Source organism: Oreochromis aureus, linkage group 11, assembly GCF_013358895.1.
Source record: "Oreochromis aureus strain Israel breed Guangdong linkage group 11, ZZ_aureus, whole genome shotgun sequence".
Classification (NCBI taxonomy): domain Eukaryota; kingdom Metazoa; phylum Chordata; class Actinopteri; order Cichliformes; family Cichlidae; genus Oreochromis; species Oreochromis aureus.
The window spans coordinates 1,640,929-1,662,438 of NC_052952.1; positions in this window are offsets into that span (position 1 = coordinate 1,640,929).

A 21,510-nucleotide genomic window follows, 5' to 3' on the forward strand; every position below is an offset into this window, starting at 1 on the left:
CATGAATATCTGATTGTAAATAAGGTGAAGGAAGTTTTATTTAAAATTCTTCATAAATGTTATCCAGCCAGTCACTACATGGTAAAATTTAAAAGAGACATAAATACTAATTGCACTTTCGGTGGGGATCATCCAGAAACTGTGACACGTGTTTTTTGGTACTGTTCCTCTACACAGAGATTCTGGAAGGAATTTAGCAGGTTTGTTATTGTCCATATTTTAAGGGAGTTTTCTTTACGATGGGAAAATGATTTATTATGTTTCTTTAAGTTCCCCAAGAAGAATGATAAAAGTTTTTTTTATAATAAATTTGTTAATACTTTTAGCATAATTTTTTTTTTTATCCATGAATGTAAGTTTACTAGTACAACACCATATTTCTGTCATTTTCTTAAGGATGTGGAATAGTATACAATCAATATTAGACTCCACTAACAAAAAGACTCTCAAAACAATACATATATGTGAATTTTTGTGTGTATTCATATAAATATTTTTACCCCTGGTTTTGTGTGTTCATGTTCTGTTCTTTTGTATGCTTCATCTGTTTGTATGTTGTATACTCATTGTTTGTTCAATAAAGTTTATTTAAAAAAATACTAAGGAAAGGAACGTCGATGCCGTGTTGTTTTTTGTTTTGTTTTTTTAAATTTATTTATTTATTTAGTCTTTGCACACTTTTACAAACCCTCAGTGGGAGATAACATTGGTGCAATAACATCTTGAAAAAAAGGAAATGGGAAAAAAAAGAAAAAAACATTTACAATATAAATATGTGAAGGCCGTTTTTATGACTGTGAAGGTTCTCAGTCATCCAGGTCATCGTAGTCAAAGGAGTTTGCGAAGAAAAGCGTCTGGACTTCTTTAAGTTGCTTGAAGACGTTTCTCCTCTCATCCGAGAAGCTTCTTCAGTTCTAAGGTCAAATGGCCTAACGACCTAATCGAAACCCTGGCTGATTAGGTCCCACACCCGCTTTCACACCTTGGCTCATGTGATTAGAGGATCACCAGGGGGTCCTTTGTCCCTCTTTGGGGGGATACTCCCACTGGGTTTAAATCTGGGACTCTCGGCCATTTGACCTTAGAACTGAAGAAGCTTCTCGGATGACAGGTGAAACGTCTTCAAGCAACTTAAAGAAGTCCAGACGCTTTTCTTCGCAAACTCCTTTGGCTGTTTTTATGACATTTTACATTTCCCTTTCTGGCAACACTTTAACAACCATGAGGCTTACTTGGTACAACAAATGAAACACATTCATTAAAAGGATAGAAACTGGGTCACATTTTCACATATCAAAGCAGAATCTTTACATGAATCCTCAGTAATTCTAAAGATGAGAAAAAATACTTTAATTCAATCTTCAACCCATTTAGGGAAGGTTTTTTGTTTCGCCATTTACACTTATGGATGTGGTATTGGCCCATAATTGACACAACATGGTAAAGCATGGCATGTTCCTTAGACAGAATATCATTATTGTATAAAACCTGTGTTAGAGTCAATGGGGTCATCCGATCTATTCTTACACTCATCCAGTTTATCAAATCCTGCCAGAAGTTAGTCGTTACTGAACAGGAAAAAAACAAGTGATCAATACTCTCTTCATTTTGTAAACAGAATCACATGGCTCCACCTCAAACCCATTTCTGCTGCTGGGTAATATCCATGGATTATTTTAAACTGCAATTCTTTAATAGAATTAAAGGCCAAAAAAATTGTATATTTGTTTGTTATTTAACATTACTCCATTTTACTTTTGTGCTACTGTTAAAATCGTGAAATAATATATTTTTAAACATTTATTTATGATTTCATTGCTACAATTTTTATTAGTTAAAGGAATCTGATTCAGCTGTAAAGAAGGTAAACTAATTTGTCCCTTAGAGTAATATAAATAACTTTGTATCAAACTCACCAGAGGTTAGGGGATCACATTACAAACTTTGTTATATTCTCTAAGGGAACACTGAATGTTAAATTTGGCATTGAAAACACCTGTTTTGAGAACCCTACCTTTCTCATCAAGTAAATCTGTTATAAAGATGATGTTTTTTCATTCCACTCTTTAATGAATGACTTCCTATTAATTGTAATGGTCCCGTTATTCCACAAGGTGGCGCCATGGGGCATGAAGTTTTGGGCAAAAACCATCTTCCAATAAGATAAGACTTGCCTGTGATATTTGGACAGTTTAACAGGCAACTTCAATATATTAAAATCACATTTCAGGAGAAAATCCAACCCTCCCACCTTTTTGAAAATATTTTTGGGGATATGGAATGATATGGAATCAGGTTTTAAGAGGAAGGTTTTTACCCAGTTTATTTTAAATACTCCAACCCCATTGAAGAGCTGTGGATCTCTTAAGATCTCACTGTTGGGTTTGTAAGGCCATGTTACTCCTAAATTTCTATCTTGTTCAAAGAGAAGATATAAAACAAAGTTCTAAGCTAATCGACCTTAGTGTTCTCTTTCTTTCTCAATTGAACATCAGCTCCTGAAGAGTAAGAGTTTGTTTTATATTTATAATAGGGATGTAAGAAAATATCGATACATTGAAATGTCGCAATATTTCGTGTAATGATACTGAATTGATATTCGAAATCAGTGTTATTGATTTTTTTTAATTGAAAAATTACATGCATTTACTGTATTTCTTTTGTACAGTATGTTGCAATTTAAACTCCGGCCACTAGTTGTTTGCAGTTTTAACCGCCTTCATGTTGACGGAAAAAACGAGGTCTCGCCATAACTGTAGAAGCGTCTAGTTTTCCAAAACTAATGAAGTAGAACAGTGGATGTGTTGCCATTTGTGCTAGCTAACTGATGAGTGAAGCCCCAGCAGCTTTCAAAGCTGATGTGTGGACTTATTTTGGAATCAGGACAAAAGAAGGCATAAAGACTATGACAAGAGCTATGCAGTCTGTAAAATCTGCAATGCCAGATTCAAATATCCGGGTAACACAACAAATTTATGAACACACGTGTCTAGACACCATAGCGACGTAACGTCAAATGCTAATTTTAAAACGAAATGAGGTGATCCCGCTCAACGGACAATTGAAGAAGTTAACTTTTCGAAACAACCAGCAACTTCAACTTGTGCAAGAAAAATAACGCAGTCAGTACTTGTTTTCATTTGCAAAGACATGAGGCCTCTGAGTGTTGTGGAGAATAAAGGATTTCGGAATATGATTAAAACGCTGGAGCCCCGTTACACCGCGCCTTCCCGACAACACATCATGGACATCGCTCTGCCAAAGTTGTACCAATAAGTCAAAGCGACAGTGCTGGACTCTCTCAGCTTGGCAGAGACAGTTGCATGTCAATGCGACGCTTTGGCTGAATGGGGATTGAGCGCAAAGGACCTTGTTGTTGTTACCGATAATGCACCAAACATGGCTCTCAATGGCTAGACTTGCAGGCATGACACACATACAATGTTTTGCACACAGAATAGCCTGAATTCAACTTTATTGTCATTGCACATGTCACAGGTACAGAAGCAACGAAATGCAGTTTGCATCCATCCAGAAGTGCTTCTAGCCATGGGAGATATATTACAATGAAACAGCCTTATTATGTAAGTATATTACAGAAATGGGTCAGCCATGTTAATGTCAGTATGAAGTTATGAATATTCAGTATAAGCCTCCTTGAGCTACCAGCTGTAGAGATATGAACAGGATACGGAATATGAAATAAAAAAAACTATACAGAAACATGGATATACAGCTATACAGAAATGTGAACTATGTTATAAACAGTTGTAGGATTAAAATTATTTTGTAGAATGATTATTTACACAGAACTATACAGTAGTGCAGTTAAGATAAGTGAGATATGTGGATAATTTCTACAGAGGCTATATAAAAGTGCTAGTGGTTGTGAGTGGTGGTTCAGTCCATGTTATTATTGTGTGTTTGAGGGTACAGTTGTCCATTGTGTGTGTGTGTGTAGGTGGTTGTGGGTGTGTGTATGTTCAGTCCATGAGTTTAACGTGGGTCAGATGTCAGGAGGCAGAGTTCAGGAGTCTGACAGCTGTGGGGAAGGAGTCTGACAGCTGTGGGAAGAAGCTGTTCCGGTACCTGGTGGTCTTAGTCCGGAGGGCTCTGTAGTGCCTCCCAGAGGGCAGGAGGGTGAAGAGTCCATGTGATGGGTGACTGGGGTCTTTGATGATTTTCCCAGCCCTTTTCAGACACCGCTTCCTGTAGATGTCCTTTATGGCAGGAAGTGGTGCTCGGCGATGCGCAGAGTTTTCACGACCCTCTGCAACACCTTCTGGTCCGAGGCAGAGCAGTTCCGCACCAGACTGTTATACAGTTGGTCAGGATGACTTGATGGTGCATCCCGGTATGTCCACCATCCTGGTGGACCACCTGTCCACCAGGATGTCTGAGGACAGGTGGTTCTTCCTCAGAGTCCTCAAGAAGAAGAGGCGCTGGTGAGCCTTCTTGACCAGCTTGGAGCAGTTGGTCGTCCAGATGAGATCCTCGGAGATGTGGACACCCAGGAACTTGAAGCTGCTCACACGCTCCACAGCCGTCCCTTTAAGTATAGAGATGAGACCCCTTTTTCTCTCACAGGAAATACTCTCAGCTGGTGGAAGGACCATGAACAGGAATACCCTCAGCTATCCAAAGTAGCAAGGAGTTTCCTATGTGTCTGTGAAGGTTCTCAGTCATCCAGGTCATCGTAGTCTAAGGAGCTTGGAAAGAAAAGCGTTTGGACTTGCAGTTGCTTGAAGATGTTTCATCTCATCCGAGAAGCTTCTTCAGTTCTAGGGTCAAATGGTGGAGAGTCCCAGATTTAGCTCTGTGGGAGTAGAGTAGGGGATCATAGGGGATAGTAGAGGATTATCAGGGGGTCCTTTGTTCCCTCTTTGGGGGTTACTCCCACAGAGCTTAAATCTGGGACTCTCCACCATTTGACCCTAGAATGATTTTAATGATCTCAGTGAACTACTGTCTGTGATCTGTGTTGATTTCGACTGTGTAATTATTGTTGGGAATTTGGGGGTTTTTTTGCCTGTCACGTTTGGATCTTTAGCCATCAGAATTGTTGTCTGAAGGCCAAGAAAGATGCCAAGCGTATTTACTTTACCAATTGAATCATCATGGCCTTGCCATATTGATCCATTTGATTGACCTTTATTATAATTATGTATTTATTTTATTTTATTTTTCAGTTGTTACAGACAGGACAACATGACTGGGGGATAGGACAGGGATAAAAATGAAAGAGAGAGAGGAGAAAGAAAAATAGAGGGGAGAAGAGATGGTGAGAAATGGGAAGAGAAAAAAAGAAAAGAAAGAAAAAACAAACAACACACCTGGATCACCTGTATGGGGATAAGAAAAACAGACGAGAAAACAAACAAAAAAGAGCAACATAATAAATACAACACCATTACAATAAACTAGCTAACAGTAGATAACAGTAGATACTATATATTACATGTTATTGTGCAATGTTTTAAGATCGACAGCGCACAATGTGCTTTGAGGTAGCAGCCAAGAAAGGTGTGTGTGTCTGTGAACAGGTGGTACACCTGTGTGCACACCTGTGTGCACACCTGTGAGCACGCTTGTATTCAAAAAGGTTTCTCCATGTAATGATCTGCTAGGGAGTGTGGGGAGTCAAAGCCCCACACCCCAGGGCATGAAGCAGGTATGGAGGAGATCCAGGCCGCAGACATCCAGAGGCCCCAGAATACGAGGACCCAAGGAGGACCACCGGGGGTAAGTGCCACCTCGTGGGAAGAACTGAGGAGAGCCCCAAACGAGGGGTCACCCAGGAGCCACGGAGCAGAGGCCAGAGGGGTTGCAGTGACGTGGGGGCTCTGATGCAGCCAGCTGTGCCAGCCGGGCCTCAGGCCCAGAGGCCAGAGGCCTGAGGGATGTCCCACAGGAAGTGGCCACAGGCACCAGGCCCGCCAATCAGCTACCGGGAGTGAGCCGGTACATACATGAGCGCCCAGCCCCAGACACCAGAACCACCAACACACCAACATCTCAGGGCATCAGCCACTGGCAGGGAGTGTGGTGAGGGGACATAGGCCTCGATACCTTGGAGAGCCTGAAATGTTCCCAGAGAGTCAAGTCTAAGACCCAAGCTGACATATAGACACTTCCTCAACAGGCGCACGGAGAGAAGCATTCCCGCCCCATATACACAAACAAATACTGGGCACTCACCCGACGTGGAGACAGACACAAATAGACACTGTACACACATTCACACTCCCCAAACATACTATATATCCCAGGTCTGGGTACCCCTGCCCCAGAGGGCAAACCGTACCCAGACCCAGGAGATGTAACCCCTTCTGGGGTGGAGAGAAGCAGACCCCTCCTTATCTGCAGTAGCAGGGAGGCCCTGCATCCCAGACCCCAATCCAACGGCCACCTCCCCCTCCCAGCCCCCCATCCCCGATGGTTAACAGAACTGGGGTGAGTGAAGACCCCAAACCTCCCTCCACCCGCTCATATGTGGTGTTGCTGTGTGCTGTTCTAAAGTGCATTTAAAACACAGGAGGGCATGGTGCTTCCTGGCAAAGAGCGGCACGGCTCCTCCCGAAAACCCTCAGTGTCTATATGCATTTAAAAGTGAGGATAGGGCACCAGCGCCAGAGGTGGGTTTGAATACACAGACCATCCTCTGGACGCTGTATAACGTGCCCACCACCAAGGCCCTATATGTATGTGTTATGAGAGTATGAGTAATGTGGATTTCTAGGTTGCGGAATAAAATTGAGGCACAGGCGGCCAGAAGGGGACAGAGGGGCAGTGCCTGCCCTGCACCCTGGAGACACACTGGCACCCCAAGCCCTGCGTGTGTGTGGGTATGGTGGAGTGGGAAGAGGGAGGCAGCTGAGGATGGGGAGGGAAGAAAGGGAGGGGCTGACCCCAGTAGGCACCCCCACACTCTGGAACCCACCAGGGCAAGGGGGCCCAGGCCCATCTGGACTGGTGCCCGCAGCAGCAGCACCACCCCGCCCCACAGAGTCCGGGGCAGCCCACCCGACCCCACCGCAGAGAATTATTGTTGGGGATTTTAACATCCATATGGACAACCCTCAGGACAAAGGGACTAAAGACCTGAGTAACACTCTGGGCAACTTTGGGCTGACTCCGCATGTAACAGAGGCCACACATAATAGAGGACACACTCTTGACCTACTGATCTCCAAGCATTTCAGAGGCTACTGTGTGTGATGTGGGCCTGTCTGATCATTACTGTGTTTTCTTTGAAAGTAAAATTTCAGCCCACACAAATATATCAACAGCAGTGATCACAAAAGGGTGTATAACTGAACACAGTAGTGAGATCTTTAACCAGGTCTTCCCATTAACACCTGATCTGTCCAGAGGTTCAGTCAATGAGCTCGTCAATAGCCTCAATGCTAAAATGTTAAATGTAATGGACACTATTGCTCCCATTAAGGTGAAGGTTATCTCTGGAAGGAAAAAGTCTCCATGGAGAAACTCCACACTGGTGAAAATGAAAAAAAGAGTGTCGGAAAGCTGAGCGCAGATGGAGAAAAAAACAAACCTCCAGGTTCATTATGACATCTATAAAGAGAAACTTCACAATTATAAACAATGAGGAGTGCAAGGAGGTCCTACTTCTCTGACATCATCACCAAAAACAGTCATAATGCAGTCTTATTTTCTACAGTTGACAGGCTAACAAACCCTCCTGTGTCACTGGCAGCTGAACTTCATTCGACCATGGCCTGCAATGACTTTGCCAAATTCACAGAAAAAAATCCAAAAGATTAGACAAGTAATTGGTACATCAACAGTAGAAAGTGCGCTCTCGCACTTTTCCTGTTTTTGTTTATTTTCTGCGCTTTTGGTCACTCAGACCACATCACTTTCTCCAGAGATGAACTGCTAAACATCAGGCAGTCGTCTCACTATAGTTCTTATCCATTTTCACAAACCCGGAAAGTTTTTTGGAGATTTTAGTTGGAGGCGCAGCAGCTCTCTGTGGCTCCTGGAGGAGATGTAGACGGGGGACCCGCGCTGGTGCACTGGTGAAACTACGTCGGCGAGGATTCCGCACAGCACTCCCCTCCATTCAGAATCTCGCTCTCTTCCAAACAAAGTCGACGAATTACTGCTCTTAAACCGGACTAACAAGGACTTTGCACGCTCTGCTGCCCTCTGCTTCACTGAAACCTGGCTCAGTGAGAGGAGTCCCAGACGCTGTCTTAAATCTGCCGGGCTTCCAACTTCACCGGGCGGACCGCTAAACGGAGCTCTCAGGAAAACCAAGGGTGGTGGAGTCTGCTTCTACATTAATGAAGGTTGGTGTACTGATGTCACAGTGTTACAGAAACACTGCAGCCCACACTTGGAAAGTCTTTTCATCAATTGTAAACCGTTTTATTCACTGCGGGAGTTTTCTTCCTTCATGCTGGTCGGAGTTTACATCCTCCTCAGGCCAACGCGAACAACGCACTGTGCGAGCTGGCTGACCAGATCACCACCCTGAGAGGAAATTCCCAGACTCCTTTACAATTATCCTTGGGATTTTAACAGAGCAAACCTCAACCACGAACTCCCTAAATACAGACAGCATATAGACTGCCCCACCAGGGACAACATCATACTGGATCACTGTTACACCACTCTAAAAGATGCCTATCGCTCTGTGCCCCTGGCAGCTTTGGGACATTCTGATCACTGCATGGTCCATCTTATTCCAGTTTATAGGCAAAAACTCAAACGCGTGCCAAGCCTGTAGTCAAAACTGTGAAGAAGTGGACTAACGCAGCAAAGCAGGAACTGCAGGACTGTTTGACTGCACTGATTGGACTGTTTTGAAGCTGCATCTGATAACCTGGATGAGCTCACGGACACTGTGACATCATACATCAGTTTTGTGAAGACGTGAGTGTGCCAACAAAGACCTTCTGCACATACAACAACAATAAACCATGGTTCACCCCTAAACTCCAACATCTTCGTAAGGCCAAGGAGGACGCCTACAGAAGTGGTGACAGGCCCCCTGTACAAGCAGGCCAGGAACACACTGACCAAGGAGATCAAAGCAGCAAAAAGGATCTACTCCCAGAAGCTGGAAGAACGGCTCTCAGCCAACGACCCTGCCAGTGTGGAGGGCCTGCAGGAAATCACCATACAGACGCCCCCACCCACTGTTGAAGCAAACAAAGACCTGGTAACGAGCTAAATACATTCTACTGCAGGTTTGAGACGGACAGACCACGCCTCACCCTCCCTCCCCAGAGACACCGCTTCAGACACTGACCCCAACACACCTTCCACCTCTCCTTCACCCTCACCCTCTCCAATCCAGTCTCAACGACCACCCCACCCTCCCCAATCCAGACTCAACGACCACCACCACCCTCTCCAATCCAGACTCAACGACCTCCATCACCTCCTCCACCCCCTTTCCTCCTCCCTGAAACTCAGAATACACACTGAGGATGTGAGCCGACTATTCCAGAAACAGAAGCCCAGGAAAGCCCCCGGACCAGACCCTCAGTGTCTCACCCTCCTGCCTCAAGACCTGTGCTGAACAGCTGGCTCCCATCTTCACACGCATCTTCAACAGATCCCTGAGCTGTGTGAAGTCCCATCCTGCTTCAAACGCTCCACCATCATCCCTGTTCCCAAGAAACCCACCATCACAGGACTGAATGACTACAGAGTATCGCCTTATCTGTGGTCATGAAATCCTTCGAACGACTGGTGTTAGCCCATCTGAAGGACATTACAGGCCACCAGCTGGACCCTCTGCAGTTTGCCTACCGGGCAAACAGGTCGGTGGATGATGCAGTGAATATGGGGCTGCATTACATCCTGCAACACCTCGACCGTGTGGGAACTTATGCCAGGATCCTGTTTGTGGACTTTAGGGCTTTTAACACCATCGTGCCTGAACTTCTCTCTTCCAAACTCTCCCAGCTCAGCGTGTCTCCAGCTACCTGTCAGTGGATCACCAGCTTCCTGACAGACAGAAAGCAACAAGTGAGGCTGGGGAGATCACCCTCTGAAACTCGGTCCCTCAGTACTGGTGCCCCTCAAGGATGTGTCCTCTCACCACTACTGTTCTCCCTCTACACTAATGACTGCACCTCCAAGAACTCGGCTGTTAAACTCCTAAAGTTTGCAGATTTTAACACCCATTGGCCTCATCCAGGATGGTGATGAGTCTGCATACCGGCAGGAAGTTGAGCGGCTGGTACTCTGGTGCAGTCAGCACAATCTGGAGCTGAACACTCTTAAAACTGTAGAGATGACAGTGGACTTCAGGAGACATCCCCAACTCTGCCCCCCTCATCATGTCAGACAGCCCTGTGTCGACTGTGAAGATCTTCAAGTTCCTGTGGTACCACCATCTCCCAGGACCTGAAGTGGGAGACCAACATCAACTCCATCCTCAAAAAGACCCAGCAGAGGATGTACTTCCTGAGACAACTGGGAAGTACAGTCTTCCACAGGAGCTGCTGACCCAGTTCTACACTGCAGTCATTGAGTCTGTCCTGTGCTCCTCCATCACAGTCTGGTATGGTGCAGCCACTAAACAGGACAGGAGCAGACTGCAGCGGACTGTAATGGGCAGCAGAAAGGATCATTGCTCCCCTGCCCTCCATCCAGGATCTGTACCTCTCAAGAACCAGGAAACGGGCAGGAAAATCATCACAGACCCCTCACACCCTGGACACAGACTTTTTGACCTGCTGCCCTCTGGCAGATGGTACAGAAGCCTGCAGACCAGGACCACCAGGTTCATAGGAACAGTTTCTTTCCTCGCCATCTCCCTCTAAACAGTTGACCTGTCACACTGCTAATTCACTGCCAGACTGCAACTGCACCTTATGTACATTCTGTAGTATTCATTCCACCTCATTTCATTTCTGTATTTTATGTACATAAGTTTAGTTATTTATAGTTGGTTTACACAGCTTTGTGTATGTATGTGTATGCATGTGTAATGTATATATAGACGTGTGTGTGTGTGTGTGTGTGTGTGTGTGTGTTTTAAATTGACTGTGCTTGATAGCCTCCATCTACCGGAACCAAATTCCTTGTATTTGTCTGCACATATACTTGGCCAATAAACACGATTCTGATTCTGATGTACTGTGTCCACCGAAAAACTGTTTAAACACCATGAAACAGTTTCACCCTATTAACAGCAAAGACCTGGAGGACATCTTAGGTCAACTGAACTCCTCCTCTTGCTGTTTAGATGTCCTGCCAACAAGTTTTTTCAAAAAGGTCTCAAAGACTTTGGAGTCAGACCTGTTACAGATCGTCAACCTTTCTTTAATGTCAGGTGAGTTTCCTGAACCACTAAAAACTGCTGTAATTAAACCTATACTGAAAAAGGACAATCTTGACAAGACACAAATGAACAACTACAGGCCGATCTCAAATCTCCCATTTTAAGTAAGATCATTGAAAAGCAGTTTCTCAACAGCTCAATTACTTCTTAAAACAGAATAACTGCTATGATGCCTTCCAGTCAGGCTTTAGACAGAACCACAGCACTTAAACCGTTCTGACCAAAGTGTTTAATGACATATGTCTGAACACAGACAGTGGAAAAATGTCAGTCTTAGTCTTTGGTGCCAAAGAAAAACGATTACAGGTCACCAGAGAACTTCAATCTATACACCTAAAAACCACAAACCAGGCAAGAAATTTGGGTGTAGTGATGGATGCAGACCTAAACTTAGAAAAACACATTAAGACATTAACAAAATCAGCTTATTATCACCTCAAGAATATATTCAAGGATAAAAGATCTGATGTCTCAACAGGACCTGGAAAAACTAGTCCATGCATTCATCTTTAGCAGGCTTGATTACTGTAACAGCATCTTTACAGGTCTACCTAAAAAATCAGTCAGACAACTACAGCTCATTCAGAACTCTGCTGCTCGAGTCCTCACTAAGACCAAAAAAGTGGACCACATCAGTCCAGCTCTGAGGTCTTTACACTGGCTGCCTGTCCGTCAGAGGATAGACTTTAAAGTTCTGATGCTGGTCTATAAAGCTCTGAATGGTTTAGGACCAAAATACATCAGTGACCTCCTGACCCCGTATGAACCTTCCAGATCCCTCAGGTCATCTGGATCCGGTCTTTTATCAGTTCCCAGAGTCAGAACCAGACACGGAGAAGCTGCATTCAGCTTTTATGCTCCTTATATCTGGAACAAACTCCCAGAAAGCCTCAGATCAGCTGAAACACTCTGTGAAAGATCTGCATTTTTATAACTGATAATGACCATTTCTGGAGAAATAATTATTAATGGCCACTGTTACTTTTTCTTAATAAATGCACACTTTATAAATAATCAAAACGCTCTGTGTATGAGCTCCATGTTTCAGTGTTCTCATCAAATGGGCCAATGCTACCTATTATCGTCGTCATTTCCTTTTCAACTAAATGATCAGACCTCGAACATGTAATACAGCTTCCTTTTATACTTGCCCTCCTGCACCGGGTAGCCTCCTTTTTCCAAAGCAACGGTGGATTACAAATTACTGTCATCTTGGATTGCTATGTAGAGGAAGTTTTGGGAACTTTGTAAGGGGTTCTACCACCTCAAACAGGATTTCATCTTGCTTGAGGTCCTAACAGACATCTTTAACTCTTCCCTCACCCAGGCAGCTGTCCCCACCTGTATGAAGACTGCCACCATCATCCCAGTCCCCAAGAGTTCTACTGTGACAGGTCTAAATGACTATTGGCCAGTAGCCCTCATGCTGATCATCATGAAATGCTTTGAGAGGCTGATTATGGCCCACATCAAAGCCACCATCAGTGTCACTTCAGACCCACACCAGTACGCCTACCGGAAGAATCGATCCACAGAAGATGCCATCTCTTCTGTGGTTCACACCACCCTCACCCATCTGGAGCAGAAGAATTCCTACGTCCATTTGCTCTTCATGGACTTCAATACAATTATCCCGCAGACACTTGTTGACAAATTACTGACCCTGGGACTGAGCTCCTCTCTTTGTAACTGGGTCCTGGACTTCCTGACCAACAGACCGCAGTCTGTGAGATCCACAATGTCTTCTCATCTTCCAGAGTCCTCAGCACTAGCTCCCCTCAGGGCTGTGTGCTAAGTCCCCTCCTGTTCACGCTGCTTACATATGACTGCTCACCAAACCATCCAGGCTGACATATTGTAAAGTTTGCAGATGACACAGCTGTGGTTGGTTGCATCACAAACAACGATGAGACCGGCTACAGGAAGGAGGTGGAACACTTGGAGGACTGGTGCAGGCAAAACAATCTCTCCTTAAATGAGAAGAAGACTAAGGAGATGATTGTGGACTTCAGGAGAGGAAGACACACACACACCCCTACATGTTGGAGGATCTGCAGTCAAAGTAGTACACAGCTACAGGTACCTGGGTACGTACCTGGATAGCAACCTCACCTGGAAAAACAACACTTCCAGCCTGATCAGGAAGGCTCACCAGAGGCTCTACTTCCTGAGGAAGTTGAAGCGTGCGGAAATGGAGAGCTCAGTCCTCATCTCCTTCTACAGATGTGCGGTGAAGAGTGTTCTGTGCTCTGGCATCAACGTGTAGCACGGAAACTGCACTGAGGCAGAGAGGAAAGCTAAACAGAGGGTGGTGAAGGCTGAGAGTTGTCGGAGGCAGCCTCCCACCAGTCACAGACATATACACCTCCAGATGCAGGAAGAGGGCCACCTGTATCATGAAGGACCCCACTCACCCAGCACACCTTCTCTTTGTCCCGCTCCCCTCAGGCAGGAGGCTGAGGAGCATTAAATGCAAAACGACCAGGCTGAGAAACAGCTTCATTCCGGAAGCTGTGAGACTTCTCAGTGCATAATGGACAAGAACTACTATTGTAGCACCTTAACCACTACTGACCGCTTGGCCAGCCTTCAATAACCTGTTGGGGCACTGTGTGTCAGGATGCGTTCAAAACCTGTTTCAGTGTGTAGTGTCTGTGCCGCACTCAGTGGTGATGTGGGGTTGTCCAACGCTGACTCTGGGGAGGAGGAGACAGCAGGGCCTTCTCGTGAGGCCCTGCCCCCTCCAGTTATTCACGTCATTGGAGATTTCCCACTAGAGAAGTCGCATGATTAAATTCAGTTCAAATCACAATTGAATCACAACAACAGTCGCCTCAAGCACTTTGGCAACAGTGGGAAGGAAAATCTCCCTTTTGACAGGAAACAGGAAACAAAGCAAAGGTTCAGGTGAGCAGCCACGTGGCCAGGGGCGGCACCAGAACTGATCTGGAGGTCGGCTGTGAGGCCAGTGGCACCAGCGATGCTTCAGTGTGGACCAGCGGAGTCGATGGGACACCTCAGCCAGCTTGGCATGTAGCCAGCCACAGCGTAACTTCATTTAGACACAGCAGGTGTGGAAACCTCTGGCAGAAGCTGCGCGGAGCTTGTTGCAGGCTCTGGATGCTGCAGCTTTAACTCAGGTTGAGGACTGGGCCGTCTATCCCCTGGAACAGGTACAGGTGGTGGAACTGGCCGAACCCCAGCCGTCCCTAAATGAGGAACACGTATGGGTGCAGGGACAGGTTCGGTCCTGGCCGCCCTCACCTGAGGAGCAGTGACAGGTGCAGGAGCTAGCTAGACACCAGCCACTACCACCCGAGGAACAGGTCTCAGTTGCCCTCGCCCTGGGAGCAGGCACAAGAGCAGGTGACAGCTTGACAGTAGCTGGACCAACCCAAAGAACTGGAACGGGTCCAGGGAAAGGCAGGATCCGAGCGGCCTTGGAGCAGAAACAGGAGCAGGGACCAGCTGGGCTCTAGCCACCCTCACCAGGGAAACTGGAACGGGTGTAGGGGAAGGCAGGGTCCATGCCGGCCTGTGAGCAGGAACAGGCTGAGACACAGGTGCTGACATGGAAACAGGATGAGACAAATGATCAGAGTAGGAGTGTAAATGTCCTTAATGGGAGCCTGAGATGGCAGAACAGTTCTTATGGATGTAGGTTGGTAAGGACCAATCTTCTGATAGCCCAACATAGGTTTACAATAAACAGTCTTAGATTTTTCTGGGCTTTTGCTGTTGTGCTGAACAGGAGTCCTCAGGTTATGAGAAGGAAGAAAAAAATCTGTCTCACTCACCACCGGGCATTGCTCCGGTGGAGAAGAAGCCTGGTGGTGAGACCCTTGACTCCTCTTGGCGGAGACAGCAGACACACTGGATGACTGAGCCTCCAAAGAGCCAAGATGGAAGGTGGAGCTGCTGAGCCAGCGTCGAGGCGGAAGAGCAGGTGGACAAGCCAGGAGCGGAAAGACCAGAGAGTGAGCAGCTGAAGATCGGCGAGCTACGCCCACTCTTCGCTGCGCAGGGTTGCACGCAGTTGGAGCAGCCGGTAAAGGAGCAAGTCGCTTTCGAGGACCCCCCAGAGCAAGAAGAGTCCCTTTGAAGAAGTGCTCATACTCAGGGATGACTGCATCAGCTTCCTCTCCAGTAAAAAATGCAGCTAGTTTTTCAGCGTCACTCTGAGACAGGATGTTTCTAATTTTAGAGATGTTGCGCAAATGGAAGAAAGCAGTCTTACATATTTGTTTAATATGTGCATTGAAGGACATGTCCAAGTCAAAAATGACTCCAAGGTTCCTCACAGTGTTACTGGAGGCCAAGGTAATGCCATCCAGAGTAAGAATCTGCTTAGATACCATATTTCTAAGATTTTCAGAAATACAATAACCTCAGTTTGATCTGAATTAAGAAGCAGAAAGTTAGCGGCCATCCAGGTCTTTATGTCTTTAAGACATTCCTGCAGTTTAACTAATTGGTGAGTGTTACCTGGCTTCATGGATAGATAGAGCTGCGTGTCATCTGCATAGCAGTGAAAATGTATGCTATGTCTTCTAATGATGCTGCCTAAGGGACGCATGTATAATGTAAACAGAATTGGTCCTAGCACTGAACCCTGTGGAACACCATAATTGACCTTAGTGTGTGAAGAGGACTCTCCATTTACATGTACAAACTGGAGTCTATTAGATAGATATGATACAAACCACTGCAGTGCAGTACCTGTAATACCTACAGCATGTTCTAATCGCTCTAATAGGATATTATGATCAACAGTATCAAACGCAGCACTGAGGTCTAGCAGGACAAGCACAGAGATGAGTCCACTGTCAGAGGCCATAAGAAGATCATTTGTAACCTTCACTAAAGCTGTTTCTGTGCTGTGATGAGCTCTGAAACCTGACTGAAACTCTTCAAATAAGCCATTCCTCTGCAGATGATCTGTTAGCTGTTTGACAACTACTCTTTCAAGGATGTTTGATATGAAAGGAAGGTTGGAGATTGGCCTATAATTAGCTAAGACTGCTGGGTCTAGAGATGCTTTTTGAGTAAAGGTTTAACTACAGCCAGCTTGAAGGCCTGTGGTACATAGCTGATTATTAGAGATAGGTTGATCATATTTAAGATTGAAGCATTAATTAATGGCAGGACTTCTTTGAGCAGTTTTGTAGGAATGGGGTCTAAAAGACACGTTTAATTAATTATTGAAGTTAACTCAGAAAGATCAATTGGAGAAAAAGAGTCTAACTTAACATCGATGGTACTGAAAGTAGCTGTAGATAATATTACATCTGTGGGATGATTATTGGTAATTTTTCTCTAATGATAAAAATTTTATTTGTGAAGAAGTTCATGAAGTCATTACTAGTTAACGTTAAAGGGATGGTTGGCTCAGTAGAGCTCTGACTGTTTGTCAGCCTGGCTACAGTGCTGAAGAGAAACCTGGGGTTGTTCTTATTTTCTTCAATCAGTGACGAATAGTAAGATGTTCTGGCTTTATGGAGGGCTTTCTTATAAAGCAGCAAACTATTTCTCCAGGCTAAATGATGATCCTCTAAATTTGTGACACGCCATTTCCTCTCCAGCTTACGAGTTATCTGCTTTTAGGCTACGTGTTTGAGAATTATACCACAGAGTCAGGTACTTCTGATTTGAGGCCTTAGTTTTCACAGGAGCTACAGTATCCAGAGTCGCACGTAGTGAGGAGGTAAAATTATCAACAAGATAATCGACCTCTGTTGGAGTAGCGTTCAGGTAGCTGCTCTGCTCTATGTTGGTACAGGGCATTGAAGATGATAACAGTGGGTGGATTATATTCTTAAACTTAGTTACAGCGCTTTCAGAAAGACATCTACTGTGATAAAGTCTACTCTCCACTGCTGTGTAATCAATTATTGTAAATGTAAATGTTATCAGGAAATGATCAGACAGCAGAGGGTTTTCAGGAAACACTGTTAAATGTTCAATTTCTATGCCATATGTTAAAACAAGATCTAGAGTGTGATTAAAGTGGTGGGTGGGTTCTTTACATTTTGAGAGAAGCCAATTGAGTCTAATAACAGATTAAATGCCATGTTGAGGCTGTCATTTTTAGCATCTACATGGATGTTAAAATCACCCACAATAATTATTTTATCTGAGCTGAGCACTAAATCAGATAAAAAGTCTGAGAAATCAGAGAGAAACTCTGTGTAAGGCCCAGGTGGACGATAGATGATAACAAGTAAGACTGGTTTCTGAGTTTTACAGCTGGGGTGGACGAGGCTAAGCATCAGGCTTTCAAATGAATTAAAAGTCTGTCTGGGTCTTTTGTTGATTAATAGGCTGGTGTGAAAAACTGCTGCCAGGTTTTTTGAAATGAGCGGAAGAAGTGTATAAATCGGAAATCGTTTTTTTGGACATGTCCATCCTGGTCCGAGTTTATTTTTAACATTAATTGCAATGTATGCTCAGAATTTGATACACTCCTTGTTAGAAGGATATGAGCACTAACCCCACAGTGTGAAGGGTAAACTAAGAGGCATAGAGTTGAGTGTTGAAGGTAAATTGCTCCACACTTACAGAACACTGCTTCAGATAGATAGAGGCTGCCTTGGCTTTGTGTGAGGGTATAACATGGTGTTCCAGTCAAAAATAATTGAAACTTGTGATTTTTCAGTTAAACTGGAAATAATATAGCTGGTAACAGCTGTAACGTAGGAAGGAGTTTTCTCACACATGAGAAGATCCCTGACTTGAGGTCAAAGACAGTTGCCATGTGGAAGGACTACGAGGAGAAAAAATCAGGGAGGATTGAGTCTAAAACAGGGAATCTCCACATCAACAGCCAATCACAAATGTTTCCTGTTTTCATGTGTCTAATATATGCTTTGAATTATGAATTGTACTTCACTTCTCTGTGAGCAGACGGCCTGACATAGAGAAGACCAACAGCTGTGCAAGCTGAATCTTTAACTGCCTGATGATAAAACAGTGTGAACTGCTAGATTGTCTCCTGAACTTCTCTCGGTAAAAAAGAACACCACAAGTCTGACATTGTTTTAGCAAAGTTACACACTGATTCAATAGTAATTTTAGCAGTGTTGGGACTAACGCGTTATTAAGTAACGCGTTACAGTAACTACGTTATTATTGTGGTAACGAGCACGGTAACTAGTTATTATGCCAAAACCAGGAACGCGTTACTCGTTACTGGGATTTAGATAGGCTCGTTACTCGTTACCGTGTGGTGGATATCGCGGGCGCTTCCACAGATTCAGTAACATTAGCAAGTGGTGGAGGCCAGCAGGTGGATGAAGGAAAAGGGAGGCAAGAGGAGAGACTCGAAGCGGCCGCCGGTCCGCGTGTCAGGTGAACTGAACTTCAGGTAAGAAGTTATGACCTGCAGTCTATCAGTCAGATATAAACCAAGTTTAGGTGGAGTTTATTTTCGGTATGCTGACTTTTTTCGTACTGCGTGCTAGCTAGCATGACGGAGTTTCTATACAGCTGTGTGGGTGCTATGTTACTGATGTTGAACTTTATTTTGTTCATACGGTTAATTATTAGAGTTTCCAACCGTCCCCTAAAAAACAGAATCGCCTGGTATTCAGAGAAAATATTACGCGTTTCGTACTGAGGTGAAAAGGAACAGTTTGTCCCGGACTTCAGCTACAATGAAAAAGACACAAAGCTGGAGCTGCACAGCTGCCTCTTCTTCTCTCATTCTCTCCTCTCCTGTTTCTACTTCAATCACGAAACTGATCAATGATCAGCTGATCGGCTTTTCTCTCTTGTTTATTTATCGCCCACTTTGCGCCAGAAAGAGGAAACCAGCGGATGTCGCGTTAAACAACAGCAGCAAGTTTAAGCTTGATCAGCTGTTGTTAGAATTTATTTAATATTAATTTCTAGTATCAGCTGATGTTTGCTGGAGCCACAGCTGTAAAGCTGCTGGTCATGATATCGGTTTGGATATCTGGTGAGAGGGAAACATGCAGATGAAACCAGGAGATGTCCTTACTGAATCATCAGAGCTGAACAGGTGATGGAGAAACAGGTTTACCTTTTTTAGGTGACATGAATGAGTTGAAGGAAGTTATGAACTGTTTCTGAGAGACAAATAACACCAGGATCCTTTTCTAAGTAGCTGACAGCTGGTAACTGTGCAGGGGCGGGTCTAGCAAAGTGATGCCAGGGGGCAGGTAGGGCATTAACAGGGAAAGGGGGGACAAGGAAATACTTTTCTTTATTATTCTCATTTAAAATGTCTCGCTTTAAAAAAAAATAATTATCTGAGTCTTACAACAAACAATTGATAGATTGATACATATATACCATCAGAACAGTGTACATCACTGTCACAACAGTGTTTATTTTCTTTCAAAGGCTTTATGATTTTTCCTATAATGGTGGGCGGTCTCTAGTCAAAATGCCTGGGACGATTTTTTTGTCCCAGTCCAGCTCTGTATGCAGCTCATCTGCAGTCTGGTGTTACCTACATCTTCCTATTCAGAAGGCAGAATTTCCAAGTTCTGAGTACAATCAAAAGCACCACGACTGCAGTTTTTGTGTTGGATGTAAAAGCAGGCTAGAATCATGGCGGCGGTCAACGACGGTCCAGGCGGATTTCTCTCGTGGAAATGTGCACATTATTTTTTCCTTTCTGTTGGTAGGTGGCACAGTGCACTTGTGGCAAGTAAGCAAACTAGAAGACTGGCAGTCTTGCTGGGTATCCAGTTATGGAAGCAACACATTAACAAGAGAATTCTGAGTAAAACCAAAGTTACTTTCCCTAGTAACTAGTTACTTTGAAAGTAACGAGTAACTTGAAGTAACTGAGTTACTTTTTTAGAGAAGTAACTAGTAATGTAACTAAGTTACTAATTTAAAGTAACTTACCCAACACTGAATTTTAGTTACCTCCAATTGATGTAACTTGTGTCATTAAAATTATAATTTTAATGAATTTATGTTTACCCTTAGCCAGCAGTTTTACATTGTCCTCAGCTGGCTGCTCTGGCACCTGGAAGGCAAACACACAGTAAGTGAATACTGCAACTATAATTGTAAATATAATGAATGAAGTGTCACACCTTGGTGCTTATTCAATGCCTCGGTTTGACGAGCTCCTGGATTGGCTAGACACTGCTCACCTTTTCTCCAAACTGGATTTAACCAAGGACTACTACTACTACTACTACTTCAGATTGTCTCCAGAGTCTTATTGACTAATTGACTAATTAGGTGGATCTTGGGATTGGCTGGTTACTTCTTCTGGTTCATGCCTGGTTTTGCCGACCTGACCAGCCCCTTGACTGACCAAAAAAGTGCCTAGACCTGGTTCAGTGGATGGCGTTTGTGCAAGAGTATAATATAATATGTATTTTTATTTTCTAAACAAAATGCAACAATGAAGTCTGAGCAAATCACAGTTTACAACTGCAAACCACTGGGGAGAGCTCCTAGACCACATACTATGGTGACTGTCATCTGTGACAACCTGAGACCTTCTGGAATGGAGGAATGCAAGTGCTACCCTGCCCAATGTGTTCTACTATGCATGGCTAAAAATAAAATAGTACTGGCCATAACATGGAGGCTCATGTTCAGAAAGAGATTAATTGTGCCACTCTGGGGATTGTGTTTGGGGGGAAGGTGGTGTTCGACTGGACACATCTGCTCCTCGACAGTAGCAATCACACAAACTTCTTTCTGCATACACACCAACAATAATTCTGTCCCTTTGTCATGTATGGCTATCTGAGCTCTCAGACTGATAACTGCTTTCCTATTCATGGACAGTCACCCACACATACACAGACTGTCCAGGCCTTAAAAATAGCTGGTGTTAGCTGTCTGGTGATATGTATGGAGATAAATACCAGCAAATGAGCCTCATGTGTGTTACCAAATATGTACGCAGACACACGCAGTACGTCCCAAAGACATAAACTCTCTAATCCTCCATAAATAGGTCACAAACTGGCACCTCATTTCTCTTCACTCCTCAGTGTCCTTCTCTGCTGTCCCAGATAGAGCAGCCACAATCACTTTCTCCCATCCAGCAAATGGTCCAACTCACCTTGACCAGACAGAGAGGACATCTATGCTGCTCCACAAAAATCTCTCACAGCTCTATGTAGCTAATATAGAGCAAATCATTTGCTTGAAGTGAGCAAAATGATTTGCAAAAATGTAATTATCCT